The sequence below is a fragment of the Labrus bergylta genome, chromosome 14 (assembly GCF_963930695.1).
Source record: "Labrus bergylta chromosome 14, fLabBer1.1, whole genome shotgun sequence".
In the NCBI taxonomy this organism is placed as follows: domain Eukaryota; kingdom Metazoa; phylum Chordata; class Actinopteri; order Labriformes; family Labridae; genus Labrus; species Labrus bergylta.
In genome coordinates this window covers 14,013,822-14,041,679 of record NC_089208.1, presented here as the reverse complement: position 1 = coordinate 14,041,679, position 27,858 = coordinate 14,013,822, and the positions used below count along the sequence as shown (strand labels likewise).

Here is a 27,858-nt window from a genome sequence, read left to right as displayed (position 1 = left end):
CACTTAAACCCTATTTGTTGTAGTTCCCCCTGAGGCTGTGTTCTAGTACAGTGATCACATCTGCCAGCTTGGGCCCAGCACAGTTTGGTCGAGTGAGTGACATTGTTTGCCTTTAGAGTAATAGCTGTCATTATGGTGAATTACTACTCTGCCCCAAACATCCAAACATTCAGTAAAAAAATCAGCCCACAGTGCTCTGTCTCTATCTGCCTCTCTGCTGCTGGTGCCTTGTTACAATCAATTAAGCTGATTACGAGCACTATCTCCACCACTTCAAAGGAGGCCAATTACAGCGGGTCAGACTAACTGTCTCTTCACTGTACTGCCCTGTTTTTGTCTCTAAGTAAAGGGCCTTATTTGTGCTTGAACATCTGAGGTGCTGATATCTGTTGATAAAGGGGAATAAAAGGCCTATCATTGTTTCAGAAATAACATTTCTTTTTAAAGAATGAAGTATAATGATTTGAAAACACTGATGTCGTCTGTCCCCTTTCAAGTTAAAAGTTGACTCCCTGTCAGGTCAGACGACAGGTCAAATAATAAACGGGGGGACACACAGAGCGGGAGCCAGACACTAAGTCTAGACGGCGTATTTACGGACCCTCCCTGACTGCTTTGTTCTCCGCCATGTCGACAGGTAATTACCCCGACAAACCACCGGGAGCCCTGTCAAATCTGAGGGAAGTGAGACGAGAAATAAAGTAGAAAGATGCATGAAATATGCATAATGAGTTTCAGGGGTTTAAGCATACAAGAGAGAGACCAACATCTAAAGAGATCAGCTATGATGTTTTACCATGGAAATTAAGGACTATTTCTTACCAAAGAAAATATTTGAGCATGTTATGCTGGTTTAAAAATAAACACACAAACATAATTATTCACTGTTGGCTTCTAGGGATGGGCTTCAATGGAATAGTTGTGTCTATAATATCAGTTAAAGACGTCACTGTTTGGGACAAATGCATACTAAGCCAGAGCACGCACAGAGCATGGATTCCAATTTTGGATTGGTCCAGGCAATTGTCTCTGGGCATGTTCAAATTATTTGACATATATTAACACACAAGCATGCTGCATTTGTTGCCCGATACAAAAATAATATCCTGTCTAGTTTTATTGCCTGTTAAGTTTTTCGTCCATGAATGGTGAAGACCAAAACATCTTTTTTTTTTTCAGGACACTACCATGTAACTTTCATTTAAGGAACCCTCTCCTTTTTTGATGATCTGGCTGGATTATTTACTTGTTTATTGATAGTTGTGAGGGAGAGCTATTGGCCACAATGACTTAGAAAAAGAGAGCGAGAGGTGCACTGTGTGTTTGTTTATGAGCTTGTCTGAACTGAAACAGTGTATATGCTTACAAGACACAAAAATAGCAATAATGTGTATTGATATGCTTTCTGAATAATCAAACTGTACTGCCCATTCTTTGCCACTCTATGTGAAGGTTTGCTGTTTCCTCAAATCTCACACAAATCTTTTCCACAAAACCAGTTCAAGGGCTGGTTCAGAGCCTGAGTGCCTATTCTTGCACCAGTTCTTTGTGATTTGACAGCCAAAGCGCTGGCTCTGGGCCAGAAGAAAACTGTTCCAGAGTAGCACCAACTCCGTGCTGGTCTGCAAGAAAGAACAGCTTACGTCAGGGGGTGGAGGCGGGGTTATTGTCACCAAAATAGAAGCATGCAAAACTCTGTTGTAACCACCTGAATGTTAACTGTGTCACAACTGTTACAGTTGACTGGGAGGTTCCCCTCAGACGATCCACTGTTGGTCGAAAATGTTTTGTCGTTCAAAGTAAGGACATTATGGAACAGCTTACCACTCTCATGCTGCAGCTTTGCCCCTTTCAATGGTCATCTGAAGCTGTGGTTCAGAACAAACCAGATCTGTGACCAAGTAATACCGCCTATTTTGAATTATGCCAACATACATAAAACTATGTATCTAACCCCAGTGCAAAAGTATGTGCACTTGTGTATAGTTTCAGTCTAATAGGGGTATGTATGATTATATCAGCACTTTAAAGGCTCTAGGGGGAATGTGCAATTTACAATTTACATCAGTACCTCAGGATCTCAGTTTATTTTGTTGCTTGGTTTGTTGTGTTGGTTTCTGATTGTCATTGTGGTTATAAGTAATTTTGTATACATGTGTACCACCAAACCTGCGAAGGGACTACAGGTGTGAATCAGCCTATGGCTACAATCTTGCATATTAACACATTTATCTTCATTAAAGTGCACTGTCCTTATTTTGAATAATTAAACCGATACTATCTGCTTATCCCATTTTTGTTGTGGTAAAAAGTCAACTGAAGTCAGTGAGGATCAGAGGCTTGTTTCCATGTGTGGCCCTCCAACATCCATTTGGGAATAACAAGAAAGTTATACTCAATTCAAGTATTAGATGAAATTCACATTCCAATTTGACAAACTATGGTCGGAGACACCTGGAAAAAACAGATTTGAGTTTTATTATTAAGGTCTCTGGCCTCACTGATTATATCCTGGCTGCATTTTTCACACCTGAGCTTGTGTTTGGTAAAATAATAAGTACTCTGGATGGCATGTTAGTGAAAATATAAGTAGAGTCCTTGGTTAAAGACAGTCATGCTTATCTATTATCAGTTTCTGCTGTTCCGATTATAGAGGACTTGTAGCCAACCTTACATTTCTGCTGGAGGCTATGAGGTCCTTTCTTGATATTGTTGGAGCAAAACAGTCCCCACACCTTAAAAAAAAAAACCATACCAGATATGATTTTCTTGTTTATTTTTCAATATGACGACACCAGAGCATTAGTTCTAGACGTTTGTGATAGTGGGGAAAGTTTTGACAGTTTAGGATACAATCCGTTCTCAAAGGCTTGTTCCCTTCCAAATGCTTTTGATTTAAATGCTCACAGATACTTAGAGATAAATCTGTTCTTAAAAACCCCCTCATGAAAAGCAGATAACTTAGTGTGGAAGGCGCCAAATGTCTCGTCTGGGCTTTAATCAATATTGCTAAATTCGCTAACATCCTGTCAGTCGCCTGCGAGTAAGAATCGATCACTGCTTATCAGTCAGCAGATATCAAGGCCAATAAATCAACAGAATTAGTTATGTGAACATCACAGATTGTTTTCGATTGTAAATGTACTGTATCAGTGGATAAACATGTTAGATTCTGTGTCATGGCATGGATAAAAGCTGACTTGGGAATAATAGAAGAAGCTGATCATGTAAAAAGCTGACCATACATTGCTCAATTAATTCTTTTTCTTTTAGCAAAAGGGAAATTAAACAAAAACTTTATTTTTACCTACCTTTAGTGGAAACTAAAGTATATTTAAGAAGGGCATGTCATCTCTGTGTTGGTATGGAACTTGAGCCTGTAGCACTGCCTAAACAGTAAATATTTCCTGGATTCCTCCAAAGACCGCTTGTTTTTACTGAAGAAAAAACACCATTTTAAATCTTGGTCAAACTGTCTGATGTGAATCCCTCATTTCAGAGCTTCTCCCTCTGATTTTCCTCTGCCACCCTAAACCTCTCTCCCATAACTCTAGTTTCCACCCCTGCCCTTTTCACACACACACACACACACACACACACACACACACGCACACGCACGCACACAGCAATATTGCTTTGTCAGGCAGTGTTTAGAAGATTAACCTCGAACTTGCCAAAGGGCATCCATGCTCCCCCCTCATCCTCAATGGCCTCCCCCGCTTCTCTCAGTGCTTCCCTCCCTGCAGCCTGCTCTCTGCGAAGCCTTGCGCAACAAGTGGCGCCGCTGCAGAGCCCCCTGGGTATTAGAGGGTTGAGTGGCGTCCCAGAGAGCAGTAATTACACCAGCACTCAGGTGATTTAAAGGTCCGGGAACATGCTGACCCACGCACGGCACCATAAGTCCCACATTACGACAACTCCTACCCACGCTTTGTGTCTCAGGACTCTGTATTTATTTTTTACAATTTTAACAAAAAAACAGATTTTATTCTGTGCAATACGCACCAATCATTTTCCATGTTTTGGCAAAAAAGTCAGTCACTGCCTTGCATACACTTTTTGGACACAATATCTTGCAAGTTACGCATGCTTTCTTCATTTAGAAAATCATCAACATAAGCCAGTTTGGCTTCAGAAACGCAGCTCTGTGATCAGTTTTACAGCTTTATTTAATCACCTCTCCTGTGAGGTGGACATTATTAGAAATAGTAATCATACATAAATGCTTGTCACCCTGACGTGACAGGCTATCATTGTAGAGAAAAGCTTGATAATTGGGTTTGGTTGTCTCTCCACCCCCTGCAGACATTGTGGTGACAACAGGGAATGTTTCGCTTTTAACAAGGTCGGGGCTAATACTGGTTAATGGGAAGGGGATGTTCCTCTGCCCCCTCAGCTCTCACCTCACTCCACTTCTCTCTCTCTCATCTTCTCCCTCTTTTGGTTTAACAAGCTGCTGTGACCGCCGGGTCATGATGATGTATTAGAAATTCATTGGCTTGTGCCTGCGCAGGACTGAACATTTTCCCCAGTGGAATCGTTAAAGTTGCCTCAAATGTTTGCTGCTGTGCATTTGAAATTGAGGCTACTTGCTACGCACAGGCATTTTTGCCTAGTTTTGAGCAGAATGCAAATACAGATTTGAGATATAGCTCGACACAAATTGCTGCATATCTGACAAATAATCCCCTAATTAAGCTTTCTGCTTTCTTAGGCCATAAAACAATCGGTGTCACGGGAATACATGCATCTGCTAATGTTGTTGAAAGTAATGAATCAGTTTATCTCGGTTTAAATCTTCGTCTCAAATCCTCAATGTTGTTTCAACTCCAGGGACCAATATAATTTAAATCAAATTTATGTGTTGTGTTTTCAGGACTGTTGATGCATTTAGAAGGAGTAAGGAATCGTGTGAGAGTGAAGCAGAGAGAACAATCTTGAAAGACAAGCATCAAGACAAAGACAGATTATAAGTGGTTTCCTTTCACTCAGAGTTTTCTCAGCATTAGCAAATGGGGTATTAAGGTTTCCTTTCTTCCTGTTGAGATTTTGTTCCTGACAGTATTGGTTTAAAGAAATTGTGCCTTTTCAGGTGTAATCCCTGCAATTAAGGCTGTAGGTGCAGCTCCATTACCTCAGCGGGATTAGTAATGACCCAGGAGATAATATAATTGCTTCTTAATTTGAAGTTGTGAAGTGCATGAAATACCTGAGGCTCAGCCTGCCGTCTCAGCAGCTGTTAGTTCAGGGATTATCTGCTTTTTTTCCCCTCCTCTCACTCTTTTGTTTTCCAACCAGGAACTTTTGAGTTCCAGGGTTTTATGAAGTTGTTGGCACTTGATAGTCGGTCTCCTCCCTGTGGTCCTCATTACAAATCTGTTAAACGTAAGACTGCTCCAAAAAGGTGATATTAAATATCCTAAAAGAATAAAAATGGTTATATGTGTAGAAGGCTGGGATGCCAGAGATACAGCTATTGTAAAAAATAATGATTAAAACTCAGATTAAGGTTCAAACATAACTCCTAATAAAAATCCAGATTAAAAGAAAAGTCTTATATTTACTGTGCAACATATTGTTTTGTAAAACATATGTTGAGCCTGCAGTTCTGATATCCAGAGGCAGTACCTTCACTCTCTACTCTTACAAGTAAGAAGAGAATAGAATCATGGATAAAATCTTACATCAATGTATTTTTTATAGACCAAAAAATATAGTTAAACCAGCGAAGGCATCAATTGAGAGGCCTGAGTGGGATCCAATGGCTCAGGTATGCCTTTAGGTGGTTTAGTTTGTGTCCACTTGACCCATTTTCATTAGGATCACAACATAAACATGTTCTAAATGATAAGCCATCCTGGAACGCCCTATGGCTTGTTGCAGTGGTTCAGCCTCATCATAGTTTAGCCTCAGGTCCCACCACCAACTCCTCCATGAAAAATCACAAAACTCAAATTCCTGTTATTTTTAAGCCAATCAGATTTAGTTAAACCAAAACAAACTGCTGTATTCTGAAGTCTCTGCTCTCCTCCAGCGGAACACCTACAACCCCTCCCCCCTAGCATTCCAATGACGGAGTTATCAATTAAAACGCACCATAATTAAGCACCATTAAGTGCAAGCAGTGGACAAAATTGTTCCGGGCTCGAGCTGCAATCGCCCCTGTCCTGCATTGTTCTGTAAGCAGGCTAATGTTAGCAGTATTTATGAGTAAAATCTTGCACATTCTGTCTTTAGTGAAAAAAGGTGCAGTTTGGACCTCGGCTGTTTCAAAAAAAAAAGTGACAGACCAGAGATAACAAAGCCAACATGTTTAAAAAGCACACCATGGACTTTTTAAGTCCAGCATTTTTTTTTTCCCAGGCACTTATTTGCAACCCACTTTTTCCCAACCCACCAGTTGAGGACCACTGATTGAAGGCACCACTGGATTATGGTGACTAAGAAATTCAATGAAGGATTTATATGTTATGCCCTTTGCAAAGACTAATGTAGGTTTTCCATTTAAGTAAAATGAAAGCCATTGGGTGGATAAAATAAAAAGTCAGAGTCCTCCTTATGTATTTCATGTACATCAGACATTCAATAAATGTATAAAGTTCCTTTCTTTCTACCAGGTGAATTATATATAACACAGCAGCATGTATGCTATTTATACTACACTTTGTCATTCTACATTAAAATACAGTATATAACCTGTAGAATAATGTAAGCAATCATGTGTTTTGAATCAAATGTTCACACATTTTCTGCTTAAAAATGGTACCAGATAAAAAAAAAATCAAAGTTATCAATATGTTTTTTTGTTTCTTATATGGAAATAATAAAGTAAACTATATCAACTGATGCCATTCAACAAGATAACACATCAGGACTGAGCTGTTATGATGAGCAGTAAGAGTGAGATTTCGTTTCATGACACTGACACAAAGGCCAGCAGGTGAGACTGTAACACCCTTCATTATTCAGGCCTGACATCTGTCCAGGCTCACTAACACCACATAATTACACGGCCTTTGACCACTTATAATGCTCTTTTTACGTCCTGCCTTTTGTCCTCGGTGAGGTATTTCCAAAGTGTCAATTAGTGACAATACAGCATTCACAACTTAGCTTAGTGACAATTATTTTTCAACAGGAAGTTCTTCTCACGATTTGCATTTAGCCAAAGAAATAAAAGACAAGAAGAAATGGAAAGAAAAAGAAGGCATTTCAACACAGAGCCTGTTTCACATAAACTTGTTTCCGTCACATGTTCTCTCTGTTGATGCTATCCCAGAGATGTACTAGGTTGCGTCAAACACAGGGGCAACACAAACATCAGAGGCAACTAAGGAAACACAGATTGGCTTCTATTTTGAAACGATTGTTACAGTAGAATTGCACAAATGGCAATTCCCTCGATACCATGAGCATTTTCCATTAACATATCGCAGAAGTCTTAATCAAGTGCAATAAAGAAGTACAAATTATTTCATAATAACAAGGAATGCCTTCTCACTCAGCATGTTAACTGTATGGAGGCTTGAGTGTATGGGTAATTTTTTTCCCGAAGCCATTGCTGCCCGAAGCTCAAGCTACAGGCAGCAATGGCTAAGTCTGTTTGGGACTTAAATTGGGAACCGGAGCGTCTCTGGTTCAAGTCCCGGTGTGGAACAAGTCTGGAAATTGGTCTGGTAGCTGGAGAGGTGTCCTTGAGCAATGCAAGGAACCCCCCACCCCCCAGCAGCTCAGGTGCACTCTCTGTGGGCAGCCCCCTGACTCTGACATTTCTCCATTAGTGCATGTCCATAGAATCCTGTTTGTGCATGTGTGTGTATTTCAGCCTTTGTGTGTGTAAGTGTAAAACTGATACTCCCCTTGCGGGATTAATAAAGTATATCTTCTATTTCTTCTTCTTCTAGATGCTACAGTCGCTACCTTAAGATCAATTAGTGCAAATGTGATGAATAAAATACTGCATTTTTAATTGAGTCTGGCTTCAGGAGAAGCCTGTTGCAAACTTGTGTAAAACATTAAAAACAGAAAGACTAAGTCATTGTTAGTTATAGTGTATATGCACTACTGAACAACTTTCCTTCTTGTGCAGGCCTAAATCAAAGTAGATGTATTTGTCATGGAGGTTATGACTGACTGCACTTTTTTTGTTGTTGAATAAAATAGTCTTCTTTAAACAAAATATGTAATTTGTATCCTTTTGCTCCTCCAGAGGATCAGTTTTCAACTTTTGAGGACAAACTCTGTGAATTCTTGCTGAAGCCTGTGTTTGTTCGGCTGCAATGTAACCTACAGCTTTACTGTTTGATCACTGACAGAATAGTGTTTCCTGTTGTACACTCTGAGAAGTGGATTTACTTTCAGCCATACAAACACACCTTTAAGACAACTTCTGCGTTGAAAAAAACAACAGAATCAATTTCCCAGGCCACACCATGTGACCTGTATTGTTAGTGTGAGAATGAGGCAGCAGCGTTCTGATTCAAGGAGCAGAAGACGAATGGAAAAAGGCTGAAAAGCAACAGCATGTCAATTACACGGCAGAAGAGCGAAATCCACACGTCATGTCGGATTAAAGCTGTCAGCTGTCAATAGATGAGGAATGCCAGACAGTCGCGCTGGAGTCTCTTTGTGTTTGGCTGTATACACTTTGTAATTGGAAACATTCATTCATCCATACAAAACTACCAAATACTGACTTACACAAACTCTTTTGACAGCGAGTTAATAGAAAAAGAAGCCATGTTCAAATTAGCGTCTTTCAGAAACTGATGCAACTATCACTCGAGATATTTTCATCTCTACTCAACCATAGAGTGAGGGGAACACTCTGGTTTGTGGACTACTGTTTTGAGGCCTTGAATTTTGTTGCAGCCTTTTTATTTATGAGTCAAAAGTAACTAGATTGGTGACTTTATCTGGTTAAGTAATCCAAATCACCATATGGAGAAGGCAAGTTTTTGGCACTTTCACAAGGCTTTCACTTTTCAGACCAGCAGAGTCTGAAGTAATACGCTATTGATTGTTTCTTCATTGTGTCTTCAGCCTTGTATGGCATAAGGCTTGATTAAACAATTTTCCTAGAGTTAGCATTTCCTAAAGTTTTGTTTGAACAGTCCATTCTCATTCTTGTCTTGCAGTGGGTTCGTATGTGCTTTAATGTTGCAGCTAACAGGACTATTCTTTAGATGTCTTGCTAACATTTGGAGAGACCATGAGAAAATGTTTTATCTTACACATGGTTCATACAGAGTGTCCACATGCATCTAAAAAAATCATACATCTGATGAAACTGAAAATAATTTCTATCAAGTTCAATTTTCTACAAATATGTTTTGACAATATAATGAAGAGTTTTTGCTTCACTTTCAAAAGTAATATTTGATGAACATGACCATTCAAAAGACGCATCACAATAGGGTGAATATGTTCTTGATTTGATTATATTTGATAGGCATTTATTTACAATGGGGCCTTGGTGAGTGATACTCCTCTATCTGAGGTTGTGTCAAATGTTTCTGCTGACTGGACATAAGAGATCAAGCAGAGCAGCTTTATTGGTGTTTAATTGGAGAACATGAATTACTGATGGAGACCCTCTGTTTGCATGGTGCTCTAATTAACTAAACGTCTGGCGGCTTTTAGTAAAACTTTGGCAAATCAAACAGAAGCAAAGAGAAGGTGGAGGATAATCAAGCAATATGTCACAGAGTTATGGTGTACTGACTATCAGCTCTGCTGTGGTTCAGTTTCTGAGGTAAGTGACTGTATTCAGTACACCTGGGTGAGGCAGAGGGATACTTTTAGTGAAAAGTCACAGAGATTAAACAAAAAAGAAGCACTGCTGGAATCCCTCTTGACCAATCAGATTACTGGGTCAGAACTGACTTTTGTATAATTTAGCAAAAGTTTGTTAATAAGTCCAAATCTATCTCTGTTCAATCAACTTGTTCAGATGATGAACAACTTTTTTATACCCATGTGTTTTAAATTCTGAAGCTTCATGGGACAGTGTAGTGTTGCGCCTGAAACACACAAAAACATAGAAACACACACACACACACACACACACACACACACACACACACACACACCACACACACACACAACAAAATTTAGAGGGGAAATAACTCAAGCATGATGGGGAGCTGCTTTGACCCTGTGGGTGTGTGTGTATGTGCGTGCCCTTTTGTGTGTGTTTCCACTAAATTAAGAACTTATTAGGACTTAAAAAGCCGATCCTATTTCACACAGGGAACCTCTGGGGGAAACGAGGATTACTCTTCAAAGCCTGCGGTTTGGCTCTTTTTATGTTGTAGCACTTAATATTTTATGTCAATGTGACGGTTGTAGCATTCGGAGAGGTCATGTGTCAGAGAGAGGCGCAAACAATCCATGCACTGGTCCTAACCAGGAGCTAATTATGTGTGTTATGGGTTTCATAGTCCTGACAAGGATGAAATAAATCACTTTCAATGAGCCAAGCTGGAGAATATTTGGATGTCTTCATTTCACCCCAAAACAAATTTGGTATGGGCATGTAGAAACAACATTTCTCTTTTTAATAAGTTGTTTGCTTTGAAATCAAGTCTTAATGAGTTGACGTATGATGAAGGAGACTCCATTCTCAAAACAGTAGACATCTTATAAATGTAATTAGAACTCAAGATTAAAAGTGTCAAGAATTTAATGACATTATTAGGCCTGAAAGCAGCATGTTTATACATGTTTTGCAAAGTTACTTTAGAAACTACTATAGTTAATATTATCATATAAACACATTTAATCAAATCTGGTTTTTAAAAGTACAACATCAGAGCAGCAGAAAATGTCCATGCACGCTCAGAATGTAGCATTCATGTAGCATACAGCACCTTGCTGAGCCAAGCCAACGTTTCTTCTTTTCTTTTTGTTGTTTCGTTGGCAATGAAATCTTAAATTGCGTAACTTGTTGCACGCCGATGAATGAGACTCCATTTCAAAACTGTAAACATCCTAAGAAAAACTTAAGAAGAACTCAAGAATACTTGTTTCTTTGATATTTACTTATATTCACCGCGCCGATGGCCGAGTGGATAGGTTTCGTTAGTTAGTGGTAAGGGTACGAGATGTACAGAGGCCATGTAAACGTGCTGTAGTCCCTGAAGCGTGCAGCCCAGGTTCGAATCTGACCTGTGGCTCCCATCACCGCATGTAATTCCCCACTCTGTCCCTAAATTACTGCTGAATCCACTCTCCTATCTGCATAAAAAGCCGAAAAATAAATCTTAAAAAAATGTCTTGTATTATTGTGTTTTTCTCCGCAGTTTAGTGCCTGAAAGTATCACACGCTCTTCATGTAGTCTCAATCTGGTGATTTCTTAAGACCTCAAACTAAATGGCCAACCAGGGCCTCAATCCTTCAATCCCCATTAACCCTATAGTAAATACATCTTCACATGAACACGCATAGAGAGGAAATGTAGCAGGCTGGTGTGAAGCCACAGATACGCCACAATTTAAAAAGTTCTCTCATGACTTCAGCTTTAGTACAAGAGGGACCACAGCCCTGATTAAAAAGAGGTTTAGTAGTTCTAGTTTCAGCCAGAACTAAAAGTGTTTACACACAAGCTTAAACTGTGAATCCAACTGTTGTTGGCTGTAATAAGAAAGTCGTTGTACTACAAAGGTTGCAGTCAAACAGATTTACGTCTCTGTAATTTATGTTGAATGTCTTGGGAAATCGATTGAACGTTAAAGTCGTGCATGTAAGGTTAAAATAGAACGAAAGAAAGATGAGTAAATTAAAGCTTTTTAAGGAAGAACTGATTGTTACCGGATAATCAAACATAAACCAGTATGTTGTGATTTCTTGTCTAGAGTTTTTTTTAAACAGATATGGGGAACGATACTGGTATAGGGTACGAATATAACAGTTAGTGGCCTGGACATTGCCTAAAATGTTGTAAATAGAAAATCCTCCAGTATGGCCGTCAATCAACAAGGGATATGTCAAGACACTTTACAAAAAGTAGATAAAAGACCTTACTTAGCACTTTAGCCAAAGTTACAGGGGCAAGGAAAAACTTCCTCTTAGTGCAGCTATTTGAAAACAAAACCAATTAAACCCCCCAAAACCATCAGATTTTTGGTAATTTCATCGTGTGGCAATAACACACAACAAGAGTGTGGTACCGGCAGAGACTGCATGTTAGTCAGAGTCAGCTAAATTCCATTGAAGAGTGCTTTTCAACCTTTATTTTTCACACTGTTTAACACACTGGTATCTGATGATGACTTCCAGTCACACAATAATCTACGCAAGCTATCTGTGAGAGGAAGAAGATATTCTAACATTTCCACTCTTGTCATATCATGTTTTATTCAATAGATTCTTTATGATAATCAAACCTGTGTTGAAATGCATCTTTGCCTATCCGTCATCATATTGCACTATCTTTCTGAGCTAAATGCACTAAGTGGAGGAGATCCGATTTCTCCCTGCGATTACCCAGAGATGGGTTGTTGAATCAGAAAGACAGGGACAGTCCTCATGTTCCTACTCTTCACAGCTGCTGCCAGCAGCAGGACAGTTTGGGCTCATTGTCTTATTTAGAGCCTCTGACACAACAAGGAAACTCTACCTGTCTCCATTATGATGGATTCACTCATAAATGTTGTGGCTCAGTTTCAAATGGGAGAACCTGTTTTGTGTTTTTCTGCAAGCCTGTCACTTAACCTGCTTGCCGTCCCCATTAAAACTGTCTCTAGAGATGTATGCAGGGATGGGTTCATGTGTGTAGAAGTGTGTGTTTCAGTGTGTGTGTGTGTTTTTGTGTGGCATGCGGTAAGGTTACAGGAATGGAAATTGACTGTTTTCCACATATTTCAAGTTGTTTTTCCTGCTGTTTGTTCTCTTTTCAGATGCAAACAATTTAGTGTCTTACCTCAAATTGTTCAAAATGAACATTTTATTATTGTGGGTAGACATTTTGAAAGTTTGCTCATTTATTGTTGTCGTTGCAGCAGAACAAAGTATTATTCACGGCTGCGGAGCTCCTTGTATAGTGCAGGTTGAACTGCGTCTGTTACAGCAGGTTTGTGTTGCTCTTGAACATCTATTGATGTTTTCTAACTGACCGGTGTCTTACACCAGCCGTTCCCCATGCAGAAAGTCATTATTCATGAATAACATCTTTATGATTATGCTATCATCCCATGGGGAATACCCATTGTTAAATGATAAATCAATAGATTGTAAAATACTTTATATGCTGTACAGAGTTTTAGAATTTACCCCACACTATGTTTGAACATCTCCTTTATTGGCTCTTAATGGGAATTTCAGCTGCATCTCTGCATGCAGTAAAAACCGGGGGAAGGTTGTAAAAATGTTTGACTTGTCCTTCTCAACTGTTCTTGAGGCACCCATTTACGCATGGGTGGATGGTTTTGACTTCTCCTTCAGTCACTGTTGTGATTGGTTGTGATTCGCAGACAGCTGATGCAGTGTGTTTTCTGGTGTTTGTTGAGGTTCTTGCCCATTCAGGGTCCTTCTCGTTTCACAGAGGAAGTAAAAAACTGTCTAAGGCTGATAAGAACACTTTGAGTTGGGGCTCTTCTACAGTCACTTATATCATCGACTGTTTTCTTATTGTTCATTCACACTGACACATTAGTCTTATACGATCAGTGTACAGATGAAAGATGATGCTTTTTTTAGCAACACTTCTGCAATGTTTTGCGTTGTACTATCGCTTGGATACGTTGCAAGTTTTGTCTTTTTATTACCGTTGATTGTCTACAAACTTTAATACAAGCTTTAAATACAAAGCAGCTCCTCTCATCTCTTTGCTGATCTTGTCCTGTACATGAATTTTTAGCTGTGGAAAATGTATACATGGGTTGTTTCTGCAGAGTGCTGTCAGACATTAAGAATGACTGTAGAAATAGTCAGTCGTCATGCTTCTCTGTTGCTTTTGTAGCTCAAAAAGAGGCTTTTGTATTCATTTCAGTTGATTCATTATCAGATATAAACTCCTCACAGGACCATGAAACTATGTTGACAGTCTACTATCTAGTAAATCAGACAATCTAAGGCAGGTGAAAATGCAGTCCAATAAAATGTAAACTGAGGAGTCGAAGGGGATGTGTGTTCTATTGCTTTTTAATTCATGTCAATGAATACAGCTTATTAAATATAAACCTAATTATTTGGAGTGCTAAATCATATTTACTTCTTCCTTAATCTCTTCCTCTAATACAGCCTGGGTAATTCAGAGATACTTGTACTCTTCACATCTAATCCTGTTGTACACACAGCCCTGTTGAAGTAACACTGATCTGTTGAATCTGTTTCTTTGTGTCACAAAACTTTTGGCCTTTGGATGCAAGTAGGGCAGAAAATTGTCTTATGCCATAGCCCCCTCTTGTGACAAGATCAGATTCTCTGTCTGTTATTAGCTCTTACAGGAGGTTCTGGTTAGATGAGACTTTTTTGCTCGATTGTTACAGGAATGCAAGAAGAAAATGAATATTGAAATGCCTGTAATGACAATTATAATCACACACAGTCATTGCCAGTAATGCTCATCTTGGCCTTGGACACAGATGGTGGATGATGATCATCAACATCAAGAAACATAAATCTAGATGGATTAAGTAGGGTCAAAAATCATCAAATGTGCATGAGTAAGTTTAGGTGAAACAAGGTATAATGTCTTATCAGATGGAAGGCTTGTCCAACATTTAATCTAAGACCTAGCTCAGGGTTTTGAATTCTAAAGATATTAAGTGTTCCTCGATATTTAATGCAGTTTGAAACTACACTGTAGACCAGCAGATTTCTGCATTTAATATGAGTTGAACACAAAAACAAAAAACCTGATTAGTATCCTGATGTTTTACTGACTCTAACTGTTTATGTGAACGTGTTTTTTAAATATTTATCTTTTGGCTTTTTGTGCCTTTATTGTAGAGATAGGACAGTGGAAAGGGGCGGACATCGGGGCGAGAGAGAGTTGGGAACGAAATACGGTAAAGGAGCAACAAGTCAGACTCAAACCTGGGCCACCCGAGGACTAAATCATCTATACATAGAGTGTAAGCACTAACCACGACGCTAGCAGTGCCCCTATGTGAAGGTACTTTGCAGAACTTCTAAGTAATTATGACGTTCATGTAGAAATGTCATAATGTGCAGGGCACATAACTTCTAAATTATGTTTTCTACATTCAGATTGATTTTCCCTAGAATGTTTCCTGTACTCTGTGTGAAATGTGAAATGTGAAATCGTACATAACTGTGCCTTATAAAAGTAATCCAGTCCATGGGGCAGACAAATAAACTGTCAAGACACATTTTTCACAGTGTTCTCTAAGCTTTTCTTTATTAATCGCTGAACAATTGTACTCTTGTTTTTTTTTTTTTTCATAACTTCTTTAACCGTGACTCCTGGAACTTCATCTTCCCAGGACAGCTGCTTTCTGTGAAAAACACACAATATGTAATCCTTTCAAGGAACACTCAGACAAAACTGTGACACGTCGCCTCTTTTCCAGGAATTAAATAAGCATCAAGAAGAGACTCTTTTGTCACAATGTTCCAATTATTTTTGCTTCATTGAATGTTTTATTGTAACAAATGAAATGCTTAACAGACAGGCACGTCATTATGACATCTAAGACTATAAACTGGGGACCTTCTAGTACGGGTGATGATGTGAACGCACAAACGGGAGCTGCAGTGTTCTGTTCCCGTGCATCCATAAATCTACTTTCTTCAGCAGTATGTAGAATGTGTCTCATCACTTTGGATGCATATTTAGATAAAGAAAAATACAATGAAAATCCAACAATGCTGTAAATGATTATCAGGGATTATCAAGGCGGGTTCAGTTGCGGTCACTGTGTGCTTCCTTCAGGCAAACCAGAGTCATAAATCTTCAGAAAGAAAAGGTCTGGACTAATAACACACATTTAGTGAGGGGAACATGACAAGGACAGGTGAAGCATCGGGAAGCAATTTTGATATGATGATTGAAAGAACTGGAAAAATCTCCTATGATGTAAGACCAGCCCCGACCCTGACCACCAAGCCTCAGCAAAATCTTCCTTTTTTTACACTGTCTACCCTCTAATGGCTGAAGGCTTATATAACTATTTATTTCCATCAATGCACTTTTGCTATTTCAATGAATTAAAACGATTTAAAAAATATTTTACCCCTTCTCTTTTTGAGTGTAACGTCGTTTTTATGTTTCATTACTCTGTGAAGAACGTTTTATTGCCTCACTTTGCCTTTTTTTCTTGTAGGTTATGACACCAAACAATCCAATCAGGAGGAGGATAAATGTGACTTAAAGATACATGAACTTCACGGTGAAGCTGGAGGGATGTGTAGTTAACCTCTGAGGCTCTGAGAAACAAGAATGTTAGCACAAGATACCAGGGAAACACATCTTTATTTAGTATGATATCTCCACCGGCCTTGCACAAAGCAAAAAAAAAAAGGATATGATTGCAGTCTGTTAGAAAGTTTCCTATCAGTGTTACTAATGGCAACAGTGATATGTCCCCTTATCACTCAAACATCATCATGTCTATAGTTTTATTAATGTAAAGTCCAGACTACATAGCTACCTTGTTTGTTTTTTACATGGTAAACAAAACACACATGTAAGTGCACACAGAAATAGAGCGCACAGATATCTGATGTATTTACCTTAAACATCCAGCAGATGTCACTGTGCCTCCTCTGAAGATAAAAAGACAGACGAGTGCTCAGAAACACTATAAATGCGAACTATTCTTTAAATGAAACACACAAAACATCTTAAATTAGGAATTGATGTAACCTCTCAAGCAATATTTTTTTTATTATTATTTATTTTGTTTTCACAGTCTCTATGCTAAATTACACAAAGAAATACCCCAAACAATAAGATCTCCTCTTATTCAAGGGAGCAGCTCAGTTAATAAACTAACCTAGTCCAAAGAAAAGTGTTTTTGGAGCCTGTAGTCTTTTGAAGTCTGGAGTAATCAATAGGACTGGTTCCTCTGCCTCACTTCACACAGACCTGCAGGGCTCGGGATATGAAATTCATATGAATGAAGAATCAAGGGTTTGTGTAAATTGCATGGTTGTGTCAATTATGTATGATTTTTGTCGTTTGTTTGTTTTTCTTTCTGATGTCAAGAGTCTTTCAATTTGGTATGAATTGGAGGTTTGCTGAAAAGAAAACAGGCTGCATGAAAGTCTACTGCATTGACATCATTTTGGGCTCTGCTGAGATATAGAAATATTTGTTTATCAAAATTGAAAAAGTCTTGTGAGGCATTTATAGAAGGGCTGAAAGAATAATGTCTAAATAAACCTGTTACCTAACAGCTCGTACTTAGTGTTTGTGCTTCTGTTGCAGAGGTTGTCATCCATTGCAGTAGAGTGTGGGCCTGTACAGTCCAGAGTTATTCACACTCTGACCACGTACTCCAGAGTTAACTCCATCTACTCTGGCTGCAGGACCTGTGTGTGTGTGTGTGTGTGTGTGTGTGTGTGTGTGTGTGTGTGTGTGTGTGTGTGTGTGTATGTGTGTGTGTGTGTGTGTGTGTGTGCGTGCACTGATAACTCCTGCAGATAAAGATCAGACACATACTCACACACAGACACGTGCTTAACTGGACAGGCAGCTGTGCACATGTGTCAACACAGTGTGACCTAACCAACCTACTGTAAGATTAATTACTGAGCACTCTTCACGCTCCCCTGCTTGGACATCCTGGAATACTATCCAAAGTAGACACAACTACAAACACACACACACACACACACACACACACACACACACACACCTCTCTCTTTAAAAAATCTTTGTCGAGTAGAGCAGGTGAAAGAAACAAAAACATGGAACAAAGAAAAACATTAAGCAATAGTGGATTAAAGTGTTATTTGAGAGTGGACGCTTCAGAACAGAACAATTATTGATTTTCATTTTCTCTTTATTGCTGCGCTGATTGCCTCTGCTAGTATCAAGTGTAATCCAGTGGAGATATTGAACGAATGATTGAGTGGGTACAATCTTCGTTAATAAATTCTTATGTACAAAGTAATACTGAGATTTTTATTAGTAAACAATGTGAATTTCTATCATGACTGAATTGAGACCTGATAGACAAAAAGATGGAGCTGATTTGCTTCGTAGTATTTTTACACGTTTTCATTAAAAAAAAACAACATTTTGTGATATTGAAGGCTGTTATTAATCTCCTCCACCTGCATCACAACTCTGTCATCAAATTGACAACAGTGCTCTGGTTATTTGTGAGTTAAAGATGCATTAGCTGCCATTCAAGTAGATACATATTAGCATTTAAATCGACTCATTTTTGGTCCAGTCTAACACAACTGCAGGGAACACAGTTCTAGGTTCTGTAATATCATTAAAGTCCTTTCCTGCTTAACAGTACATTTCACTGATTAAACTGCAATGTAAACATACAAATTGTCCTTATTGTGCACATCTTTTACATGCTGAATAGACCAACTCAGCCTGAAGGGAAATTGATACGTGTAGTGAAGCGTGAGTGTCCAACACTTATTTTCAAGGCAAAGCGTTTGGGCCAAATTGCCTGAGCTTGTTTTTCAAGGACCCAAAGTTGTGATGCACATAAGTGTACATCAAAACTGTCAGCTGTCGTTTGGAGATGTGCCTTCATTACATCGAGGATATTTCTCAGTTAATTTGATGACATCCAGCTAATTGGCAGCTTGTTAAATGTCCAGAAGTCATGTGGTATATTTTTTGTTTTGGTTTTCCCCCTTAAATACTTAAAAAGTATGATGCAATGTGACATTTTGAATGTACTTTATACTCAAATAAGGACACTAAAATACTATACAATACCTTAGGTGCCCTTTTCAAAATTTTCTCCGACACATAGTATACAGTATAAGAAAGACTATATAGTATAAGAAAGAGCAGTGATCATACTAACCAAGACTCTTCTGTTCAGTCTTCCCAGTAAGCTTTGACAGTCAGTGAGCATGCACATAAAAGATGTAATCTCGAAACTGGAGAAACAAAAAACAATCCAACTTAAATTTGTAGTCATTATTGTTTTCCATCTAGGCTGTGCTTCACTTACTTTATATTTCTCCACTGCATTATTAATCCTTTTCTGTCATTTAATTGTAACCTTTCTACTACAAATTGCCTTCATAAAATACATAATATCTTGAGCTGCTTTTAACAGAACTGTTGAACTGAACGAGGAGACGGCTGTCAGTGATAATACCTGATGATGATGAGTATTACTATGTGTCTGTAATCCTTAATATTTTGTCACTGTTGAGTAACATATTGTCTTTTTTAATGGCAGTAAATGAAAGATTTAAATTGAAAGATGGAGATTTTTAAGAAATTCTGTCAGGTCACCGTTTGAATGTTATCGTAAACAGAAAGTATAGATTAATAGGTCAGATTTAAGTATGTGTTTAGCAGCCATAAAGCAATTCATTCCACTTTATAAATGAGACAATGATGGTTCTTGATGACAACATTGTTGTCGTCTCTGTGTGTTCCCAGCCAGTAATAGTCCTCCATTTATTTGGAGAGATTGCAGCACAGCAGGAGGCAGGCCTTAGCACAATATGAACACTACTTGATGTACAATGTGATGTGAAGGTGAGCTCTAACTCCTGAACAACATGAAAACAACACAGACATGTATCAAATGTGTGTATTTGTAGCACACTTAGTCTTTGTCAGTGTTGGTTTGATCCATCATGGGGTGAGGATTTGAGAAAACTCATTGCCTGTTTTATTGTCTATGATTTACGAATTGCCAGGCAACACAAGCAATTTAGCATCAGTAAAGATACTGATTAAAAAGAAGCCCCAAATGTTAATCAAAGCTGCTAGATCACACACAAACAGTGATAAGACCCAATCCAATGGTTCAATAGTTATCAAAGCAGGATGCAGTTTGCAGGTAAATAATCTTGATTTGAAGCATTTAAGCTGAGATGGATGAGGTTTCAGAGTATTTCTGACAGCACACTCTTCCTCCTTTGAGTTATAAATTTCCACCTGTGTGCCCTTTCTTTGTTTGGATTCTTTGTGCTCAGTTTTTTGTCAATTTTAAAGATGAGACGGGTACGGCAAGTGACACATTTCATTTTAAATAAACGTGGACTATATAGTGTGGGAATCATTTTGAAGATGATCACTAATGCAGTTGCTACAGTAATGCTGTTTCAAGTGGACGTTATATATTGACATTGTTTAAATAATGTAACAAGAGGGAGGAAGGTTTTGTCTGAAGTATACCAGTTTGATCCATCATTTATTACTTACAACTTGTGCAACGACAATTGTTGTATTTCTAAGTCTGAAAAGGAGCTTCCAGTGACGCAAAAATCATAATTTTGCATCACTGGAAGCTGTTGCGGTTAGCAGGGTGAAACTACAACGCTAGTTCCTCATATTTTGGACCACTGAAGCTACAGAGCAATCACAGATCAGTGGGTGGGAACTCACTCCCAGAATCGAAACTTAACGTCCGCCATATTGCTTGGAAGCTATGCTAACAGGCTCTATGGAGAAAGCTGATAATGGCGAAAAAATATAAATATAGCGGCGAGATGGCTGCTGCCGACAAGCCGGTCTTGTGTCTTGGCAGCAACCGTCTCACGGCTATATTGCTGGCCACCGCCGGCTCCTGCAAGCTCAGCAGCCGAGACACAAGGCCTGCCTATCGGTGGCGGTGAGGACGAGGAGCCGTGGTGGTGAGGACGAGGAGCTGTGGCGGCTCGAGCTGGGGCAGACTGGTAGTGTCGGTGCTCTCACTGTTTGCCTATGGACACAGACATAGTGTCTGTTTTCTGCCAGGAATTTACAAGATACCAATTCCTTCTGGAAGAAATCTCAGACTCAGTTGAGGAAACAGCCTTGTGTTGAAGTAGGCTAAATATGTCTCTAAACCTGACCTTAGTGGGAGTGGCACAATATTCTGGGATTTGGTGTCTTTCATCCACATGAGCCAAAAAGACACTTTCTGCCTTTTCTTGGCCAAGAAGGCACCAACTTCAAAATTTAGTTCACATTTCTATTACATATATGACCCAATGTCAATACAGATTCATGTTTCAACGGGTGAAGTATCCCTTTAAACAGAGTTGATGTTTTTGAATTAGAGTTTTTTTCACAGTAACAAATGCATAGACATGGATCTAACGGCTGCACAGTTAGAGATATACAGTATATCACTCTTTGCACTCTCTATGAACATTTCCATTTTATGATTTCACCTCACGGTATTTCAGAACCTTAATTTCTAGCATAGCTCCAGCCAACTTCTGCCTGATTACAGGTGTGATTAATCAGAGGAATTTAAAACACTTTTGCGTGTATGCAGAGATATTAATGGGAAGAGTTCCTCTCTAAAGAAGGAGATGTTTTACAGACCCAGCATGAGGGGAATGAAAATGGAAGCCTTTTTAATGTCCCTGTCGCAGAGAGATTATCTTAGTTTAGCTTAATTACTGAAATGTCTATGGGATTAGAAGCAGCTCTGATCAAAGGAGCTTCCCTTTCTTCCCCTCTGCACAAATTTAAGAGCTCTCTGAATCCATTAATCTGTACATCCCTTTCCGTTTCCAGCCTCCGTTTGCAAACTCAATCCCTCCAGATTTACCGCCACGGATCCAAAGATGTTCTGCCCGACATCCTCAGCTTGCTGTCACGACTCTCCGTTTGAGTTGCTCCACCGGAAAGAACTAGAAAGCCAAAGAATATTAACTGAATCAACAGGATGAACCCAGACAAAATATGCTAATAATAAACCCAATATCGCCTACTTCAAAACATTATATCATCCAATATTTAATAGTATAAAATGTAAACAGGTTTTAGTGGCTGACAATATAAAGCTTTTTTCTCACTGCCTCTAATTTTTATCCAAATTACAGTCATTCAAAGTATCTGGATTCACTGTCATTAAAAGCCTATCAAATTGTTCAAATCTACAAACTTAAAAACTACACAGTAACCAACATGTGTTTTAACTGTTAACATGCAGCAGATTAATGGGATTTAGATGATGGTTTGTTAGTTACTATCCAATGACATTTTTTGGTGCACAACAAAATTATGTAACCAACGGCAGAATACTTTTTTATAACATATAAATGGTATGTTTTCTCAGTCACTATACAGACCCCACTGCAATAGAGGGGAAAAACAATCGAAGTTTTTTAAGACATGAGTTACAAACGATCTAAATAACTGAAATAAAAACAATAGCAGCAGTTAGTACTAATTTAATTCAAATAAAGCCAACATTATCAATGATATGAAACATGACTACTGTCCAGATTTGATCTCAACATGGCTTATTCAAATGTTTCCTCACTGGGAGAAGCCATCAGGGTTTTTGATGAATGGCTTTACCCGAATCAGGTGGTGTGAAATTCTGTCTGAACCGCAGAACCAGTCACATTTCAATGAAAAGGAAATCACTTGCAGTCACATTTACGCCTCGGTAGGTGTTTTTTATTGTTGCATCACCCCCACATAAATCCGCTTCCTCAACAGCCAACTGTTCTCTTCCCTGGGAGTTTCTTCTCACAATATCATTATCATGTTTTCTCTGATTAGCTGGTGACTCATTCTTGAGGCTTCGGCCATTTTCTTCCTCTCCGTAACCATGGTGATAACAACATGTATTGGCTGTCTGATTTTGTTTCTTGTTTTTTTATTATGTTTACCTCATGATTCCTTTCCCTCCCTCCTCCTTTCTTACCGTTTCCTCTCTCCGTCTATCTTTTTTGGGGATTAAAAAGGCGAGGTATCAGCCCCTCTCCTCTTTACCAAAGCCAGTCGGTTGCAGACCCAAGCAGTGAGAGGGATTATCCCTCTATTTCTATTAGTCACACACTCATAAGCCATGTATCACTCTGAAGCTTTGTGTCAGCAACTCCACACCCAGAGTGGAGAGACTTCTCATTATTGGCGGATTGAGAGGTTTTAGCTTCTACAGGGAGTGCAACATTCTGAAAGTCAAGTTGTGTTTGAAGCAAGGCAAACACATTTCACAGATTAACACATTGGGTAATATGTCTTAGCTTTCATTGCTGCCTTGACTCCTTAATTGGTATATTAGTTAAACTTCCAAACATATGGTTACATAAGAATGTTGGCTTTCTTGCAGTCCTACTGTTCTTCTCCTGCATGTTCCCTTCCTCTCCCGGGAAGGTGCAGATTGAACCTCAAGGGGACTACATCTCCTCTATCCTTTTCCATTCTCTCCTTTGTGGCAGTCAGATCTTGAGACCTTGACCACTTGGAACTCAGGACCTTTTTACCCTCCACTTGTTCCCCCTTCTCTCACTCACCATCCAACTCTAACCACTTTCATCTTTTTTTCTCTAGATGTAACTTTTAATTTCCTATTAGACTTACAGACTTTGGAATACAAGTGTTCTGAGTTGGATCCTCCAAATGGTGTTTTTAGCTTTCTTTAAACCTGATGAAACTGGTTTTGGTGCAGAGAGCTAAAAATGTTGTCGAATGTCTCATTGAATTGACAGAACATGTGCTTTACCCCCTGAGGAGAAAGGCTCCCACTTGCAATTAGTTGCCAGCTGCAATTCACTGATGGAACTTTGGAGATCTTTGTAAGCATCCATCCAAACCTACCTAAAATAATTGTACATTATTATGTACAGATGAACATTTTCCATCTTAGTGTCCATTATTACTTGATTTTTCACATCACGTTCAGATTTCTTTTAATTGAGTTTTAGTCCAAAACTGAAATAGTTGGACTTTGGGTTGACTTTTTAAGCTTGTACCCAACTTTAAGTAAAATGTGGGATGATGAAATGTTGATTTAACATTTAGTTCCGTGCAATTCTGTCAACGTCATATTAATTATTCATGAAAATGACTACCCTTTTACATTTTACTTTTCTGTATGTGAGTGAATAGTGAACGCTTAAAGTCTTCAGAACATCTTTCCTGTAGTTTCCAATGTGTTTAACAAGACAGGAAATGTCGTTTCTAGAATTACTCCTGCTGCTGTTTATGCTATTGCAGTGTTCACACAACAAACATTACACCAAATACTAACAAAGTATAGCATCATTTACAGTTCACAATTTGTGATGAAATGAATAAAGTAACTTACTTAAGTGTGTGTGTGTTTGTGTGTGTGTGTGTGTGTGTGTGTGTGTGTGTGTGTGTGTGTGTGTGTGTGTGTGTGTGTGCATGTGTGTGTGTGTGTGTGTGTGTGTGTGTGTGTGTGTGTGTGTGTGTGTGTGTGTGTGTGTGTGTGTGTGTGTGTGTGGTGTGTGTGTGCATGTGTGTGTGCGTGTGTGTTCAGGATTTAAACTTCTCATGCCACTTGTAAAAATGAATGTGATCAAATTTTAATGCACATTCATCTTCAGGCACAGGAAACTGTTGAGTCTTTGTGCATTCAAATGTTAACAATGCTCCAAAGGCTGATACAGAGGATAGCTTGATATGATGTTGTGTACAGAGGGCCAATGTACCATGAAAAATCCTTTGGACACTGCTTGCAGGAAGGAATAAACATTTTATGGATCACTCGAAGGGGTTTTCCAAAGGCTTATAAAACTGAAGTCAATCTTTGTCTCAGTATTTGAGTTCCTATTTCATCTCTTTGAGTCTGTATGCCTCCCTTTATCTTCTTCTTGAGCAGCTCATGAGTACAGTTTGACACATCAGCTCCATTTCATGTGAGATAGTCTCCTAGTTACAGCTTTTGAAACTCCTTTTCTATCTTTTTGGCAAGTCTTAAAGATCCTGTGAGGAACATTTGTTTTTTTGTGGCATCACTTGGGGTGTTTTTTCTTATCTCTTTGCTGATTTTGTCTTGTACATGGCTTTTGTTGTTGGAGAGAGGAAAAAAACATTTCTTCCTGCTTAATTTCAACAGTTGTGGTGTGCCGTGTGGGTACTGCAGGTGGGCCGCGAAAAGCCCTCCACCAAGTATAAAAAAAAAAAAAATATCACAATAATGATGATTTACCATGAGTTAACCCTTTACGTGATTAGTAAGGCCTAATTATTTCTGCACATTTAAAGGAATGTGATTTTTAACACTTAAATGTAGCAGAAATCAAGTATATCCTCTGAAAATAACTCTGTGATTCATGACTGTCTACAATGAGTGTGGCACCTGAGTCCCACTGTCTGTGATGTTTTCCAAGCTTTCCGAGCAGTATCTACAGCGTGTTTACATCGCCGGGACGGCAGGCAGTCTCATCCCCTTGCTTATAAAAGTTGTTTCATTGAGGGACTAGAGAAATGAAAATGAACGTACAGTACTCACTGCTTATTTGAATGTCACGTAAGCGTTTCTAGATCACGGTCATTTTGTGTAAATTTACATGCAGTGTGAAGCTACGAGCTTAATAAAGATCGCTAGCATTAGCATTCTAACACAACAATGCAGCGCTGATTGTTTTGGTTTCATGCTGGTGCTCAAGTACGACATCTGCTGGATCAAAAAATCGCATATTCTTCCTTTCAGTAGCATATTTTAGTCCTTCTGATTTTGCACACCAAGACACCATAGTGCCAACATGCTCTTCCTCAGTTGACTCAAAACGTCACTCAAACGGGAGCTTCTTATTGTGCAGATCTTACTTAACTTGCCTGCTCAATATCCAGAATCAAGAATGTGATAAAAGTTTTAACATACTAAGTGGTCTTTGTTTTTCTTTTGTTTTTTTGTTCTCAACAATAATCGAAGAGAGCCTATTTCTTGTGTCGTCGTCAAATGCTTCACTGAGGCTTTGCTGAGAACAGGTACTTAACTTTAGTTGGATGCATTTCTGTGTTTCTTCCATTTTGTAAAATATTTTCATAATTATTTTGACTTAGTTGACTTCTTGACTCTTTGATTCCCAGACTTAGCAAACTTCTTCACAAACACGTTTTAAGAGGCTGAAAAGTTTGCCGTCACATTTGAGCTGGATTTAGAGGTAAGGGACTGACTGTTTGCCTGTCTATCTGTCTATCTCAGCCTTATTGTAAACTGTAATAAAAAATGTATTGATGTGTTATTATGGGAAGAAAGATATTTTCTGATTCACATTTATTTAAATTTCATTTCGTAATGCACTGTACTAAAAATGGTTTTACAATCATCATTAGTGAGACAGCTTCCAGAGTGATCTTTTTTTCCCTTTTTTATAGGATTATATTAAACTAACAGAGTTGTGCGCTTTATGGTGAGGATGGCGCCAGGTGTTATGGCACGTCGTCTCCCTGTCCTTACGTCTTTATTGTCTCAGTTGTTTATTGTGTTTATACTGGCGTCTTTGCTGGTTGTAAATAACCAATCGCTGTTGGTGTATGAGCGCCAGGCACTTTATGATATCTGTAACTTGTAATCTGTAATCTGTTGCATGTACAGATTTGCAGCTGTACATGCCATTAGGTGTAGGAAGTGAAAAAAATTGTTGCAAATCTTTTCATTGGGATAACGATTTGCGCAGCTCTATAGACTACCCTGACCTATGTTTTACTTTTGTTCTTTTTAAGGAGGATAATTATGATTCCAAAAAGGTGGAGAATCTCTAGTCCCTGGTGTCCCACCTCCGTCAGCTCCTGGACCTGCACAAGAAATACAACTGCAGACTTCACTTTCAGAAGGTGTGTCTTTTATGAAAAACCCATTTTACAATATACAAGTGTGTAAGATTCAAACTTATATCTATCTCCCCTTAGTACCACTTTTAGTTTACAAGTTTTATTTTAAGATAGAGATAATGCTTTGTGGTGGTTGACAGGGAAGTGTACGGAGTGTGGAGTTCTTCATGTTGGACAAAGAGCCGGCTCCAGAGCTGATCGCTGCCACAGTGGAGAGCAGTATCCTGCCTCGTGATGAGCTTCTTCAGTATATCAAGGTAAAACAACACCACTACTGGAACATTAACCCTTGTGCCTTCCTCAAATGTATTTATATTTTCCGTTGTGAATTTAAACACACTTCTGACTTGCTCAGAACTACCAAACATTCAATTATTTTCAGGATTGTAACCCTTTAAAAGCAAGGTTATTAGCTGAATGATGATTAGAGTCTTGGATTTGTGAAAGACAGCAACAAAGTTGATTTGATTGCATTAGTCTTTTTATGTACCCTCTGGGCACCTTCATGACCAAAATGTACACACAAAATCTGCAATAAAATATCAATATTTGCTTTTGGATTTTACTGTTCATTTCTGCTCTTTTTATGGCTTTTGACGGTAGGAAAGCGGGAATGAGGGATTCCCTCCCTCTCAGGTCTCGCGCGAGAGAGTGAATAAGTAGTCAATTTTTGGAAGAATTGTCCGTGCAATTCGGGTGTCGAGTCTGGTGAGTTTATTTTCGGAGGAGGAAGACTAATGCCACTGTGAACTGTGAGTAATGTGACCGGACGTTTTTTTCTCCAAAATGTAGTGCAATCTCAGGAAACCTTCAGGTCCAATTCATTAGAATAAAGTAAAGCCAGCTGAAGTATAGAAAGAAATTCAGTGACCTATTTTCCAGTGAAGCCCCCCTGACATGTAGAGATACAGAAAGTAGTAAGACCCATTCAGTCATACACTGTGAACAAGTGTAAACATCCCCCTCTTTAAAAACACCATGACCCAGCATGCACAAAACCACAACCCCCAGACTATAGAATACAGCTATCATTAGAAAGTCCTCCCTATAATGAGTGAGACACTAAATGAAAGTATTTGCTTAAGTCTAAGTAAAATCACAAAAAAAATGCCTCATTGGATTAAATGTACATCATAGAGAAGAAAAACTAACATATGTATTTGAAAAAACAATGCCTTATTTATAGCTGCTTAACTTCCAA

General features: G+C 38.8%; 1 long non-coding RNA gene across 1 annotated transcript in view; it reads left to right on the top strand.

Moving 5' to 3' along the window:
- The window catches only part of LOC114921159 (uncharacterized), a 36,809-nt gene extending 9,394 nt beyond the window's left edge, over positions 1-27,415 (top strand). Inside the window, exons 2-5 of the long non-coding RNA XR_003809457.2 lie at positions 25,756-25,811; positions 25,914-25,987; positions 26,550-26,660; positions 26,798-27,415. This is a non-coding gene — a long non-coding RNA (uncharacterized lncRNA). The remainder of the gene's footprint in view (positions 1-25,755; positions 25,812-25,913; positions 25,988-26,549; positions 26,661-26,797) is intronic.
- The last annotated feature ends 443 nt before the right edge of the window (positions 27,416-27,858 follow it).